Source organism: Triticum dicoccoides, chromosome 7B (assembly GCF_002162155.2).
Source record: "Triticum dicoccoides isolate Atlit2015 ecotype Zavitan chromosome 7B, WEW_v2.0, whole genome shotgun sequence".
NCBI classification, from domain to species: Eukaryota; Viridiplantae; Streptophyta; class Magnoliopsida; order Poales; family Poaceae; genus Triticum; species Triticum dicoccoides.
In genome coordinates this window covers 216024562-216028252 of record NC_041393.1, presented here as the reverse complement: position 1 = coordinate 216028252, position 3691 = coordinate 216024562, and positions in this window count along the sequence as shown.

Here is a 3691-nt window from a genome sequence, read left to right as displayed (position 1 = left end):
TCTGACGAGAAAACGTCGAACGAAAAAGAGGGCGAATGAAACGGCAATTTTTTGTGAATTGGGGGAGATAAAGACGAGAGGAAAATGGAAAATAATTTAAATTGCAAGGAGATGATATTTGTGATTAGGAACCTGATAGATGATGATGATGTCTCCCCGACAACGGCGCCAGAAATTCCTTTTGATGCGGCTTGAACTATGTCAATATTTCCCCAAAGAGGAAGGGATGATGCAACACAGCTACAGTAGGTATTTCCCTCAGTGATGAGACCAAGGTTATCGAACCGGTATGAGAACCACGCAATAGTATGTAAATGGTACCTTCACAAAATGAACAAATACTTGCAACCCGACGTGTAAGAGGGGTTGTCAATCCCTCCCGGGTAAAAAGATAGATAAATTTGTAGTAGATTGGATAAATAGATGTCACGGAAAGGCGAAAAAAATAAATAACAAAAAAAGTGCAGCAAGGTATTTTTTGGGGTTTTGGATTAATATATCTAAAAATAAAAGCAAATAAAAATAGATCTCAAAGGCAAATATGATAAAGAATAGACCCAGGGGCCGTAGATTTCACTAGTGGCTTCTCTCGAGTAAAATAGCATACTGTGGGTAAACAAATTACTATTGGGAAATTGATAGAACTTCAAATAATTATGACGATATCCATGCAATGATCACTATATAGGCATCACGTCCAAGATTAGTAGACCGACTTCTGCCTGCATCTACTACTATTACTCTACACATCGACTGCCATCTAGTATGCATCTAGTGTATTTTGTTCATGGAGAAACGGAGTAATGCAATAAGAACTATGACATGATGTAGACAAGATCTATTCATGTAGGAATAGACCCCATCTTGTTATCCTTAATAGGAACGATACATACATGTCATGTCCCCTTCTGTCACTGTGATTGAGCACTGTAAGATTGAACCCATCACAAAGCACCTCTTCTCATGGCAAGAAAAATCGATCTAGTCGGCCTAACTAAACCAAAGATTCGAAGAAGAAATATGAGGCTATAAGCAATCATGCATATAAGAGTTCAAAACTCAAATAACTTTCATGGATAAAATAGATCTGATCATAAACTCAAAGTTCATTGTATCCCAACAAACACACCACAAAAAAGAGTTACATCAAATAGATCTCCAAGAGACCATTGTATTGAGAATCAAAAGAGAGAGAGAGAGGAAGCCATCTAGCTACTAACTACGGACCCGATGGTCTACAATGAACTACTCATGCATCATCGGAGAGGCACCAATGAGGATGATGAACCCCTCCGTGATGGTCTAGATTGGATTTGTGGTTTCTAGAACTTGCGGCGGCTGGAATTGTGTTTCATCGACCTCCTAGGGTTTTTGGATTTTCAGGGTAGTTAAATACATTATAATTGAGCACTTTTCCAGCCCTCTTAGGCCATCAGTATTTCTATCCATTGCATAGTCTCTTTTAGGCTTTTTTGGCCATCTGATTTGCTCTTAATCCCACCTAAACCGCACGCACAGACGCAATCGTGCGTACAGGCTGTGCTAGCCTTATCGGGCCGCTGCTCCCGTGGCTTTTTTGGGCATCCGACATTGAGTTGGGCCTACTGGCTTAATAGGCCTATACAGATTCCTGTCGATCGCAAAAGTGTATATAAAACCGGGCGGTCGCGACCCTGGTCTTTTCCGCATTCTCTTGCTCGTCAATGGCGATCCTGACATGCCGCTGCCATGGATCCCGCTCCTCTCCCCGAGCTCTCCCCCGATCTCGACGGGCCAGATCTTGCTGAGTTCCTCCGCCACCGAGGTCTTCCCCCCTCCTCCTCCAAAGAGGAGTCATCTCAGTCCCCGACCATCGAGGTCTACCTCCTCCTACACCATCGTCATCTCAGTCCACCCTGAGGTCCTCCCTGTGCACCTCCGCCAAATCCTCGGGCTTGACTACGCTGCAGCGCGGCACTCCTCTGACCCAACTCCATGGCATCAAGTACCTCACAACACCAACCGACCGCTCCCCCGTCCTCCCCCGACCCATGTCCAACGCGTGCAGCCCTCCGGGGCCCTCCTGAATGCCACCAATCAAGTTGCATAAGTAGTTTTTTCCTGACTACTTTATTGAACTCTGACCTCATCAGTGGATACGGTGAATAGTTTGATTGCATCATACATGTTTGTAGTGTGTAAGAGGTATGCATTACATATATTGTGTACAAATTAAATAACAAGATTGCATTATACATGTTTGTAGTGTGTTAGAGGTATGTATTAGATGTATTGTGTATCATTGATGCCACTAAATGGTAGTTGTTGCATTTTATTTCATGGGTAATTGGATCCGTTTATGGGAGAGAGAGGGTGGGGATCTGTCGCTGCGAAAGAGAGAATGGGACGGATCGATCGGTCACACAATTTAGGGCGAGAAGAGCCGAGAAAATAGAGAGGTCAGCCCCATTGAGGCGACGGAGGCCTACGCCATGGCTGCTTGGCTGAGCAAAACTTCTCTACTGGGTTTGAAGGAAGCAACAAGTGGATGACACAAACCAGTGGAGAAGTCTTCACTTATGCATTTGTGATACATGAATCTACCTGCATACAAGCTTAGGTTGCCTTTATTTTTCCTTTTACTCTGGCAACGAAAAGCTTCAAGCAACAATTCAAGTGAAAATTTGGTGTTTTTACTTTTCTTCTTTATTTTTCTACCATGTTTCTGTTGTTTAGGTGTTTTAGCATGCTACCAGATGCTGGAATTAGGGCTGCAAACGAGTCGAGTTCGAGGGAGTTGGACTTGGCTCTGCTCAACTCATATTATAATTCGAACGAGCTCAAATTGAATGAAGCTCAACATCGAGCTGCAGAACATGACTCGTGCTCAGCTTGTAATGATCTCGAGTCGATCTTGAGCTAGTTTCGAGCTAAATGAGACGACAAGTTTTACAGTCTATGACTATTATTCCCACTAGATAAGGCACAACTTGACAAAGAAAACATTAAAATATTTATCCCAATCAAAACGATGATAATATAAATTTCTTAGAATGACTTATTCTCTCACAACTGGAAGTCTAGTATCGACATAAGAGAACGATTCATGATATATATATTTGGGAAAACAAAATATAGGCCAACAATCATAAAAACTTGAAGCATACTCCATGTTGGAGATGCCAAACACAATAGACTATTTAACACATGGCCGACCACGTACCATAATATGGCCTAAATTTTCCCTACAATTAATTAAAAGCTTCCATGTTTGCTTGTAAATAAAATGGAGAAAAATCCTGGGCGATATATATGGTAATAAATTATCTTATTTCCATTTAATATATTACATTATAATTTAACATAATTATCTTATGCCGAGCCATCGAGCTAAAATTGAGCGAGCTAGTATTGACTCAAGATGAGCTCGTTTCTCAACTGAGCTATAGAAAGTGTTCATACTCATCTAATTTCTTTTTGATTCGATCTCGAGTCGAGCCAAAAAACGAGTCGATCTCGAGCGGCTTACGAGCCTCGAGCTTTTCTTGCAGCCCTAGCTGAAATAAATCTCAATGGTCGAGTATGCATTAGGAAGAAAACTACAATTTCTTCTGCCCTTTCAGGTTCCTATCGTTGCCTCATTTAATTTCTAAATCATTTCCATAATTCTAATTCTTGATATATCTATATATCTATATATATACATACACAC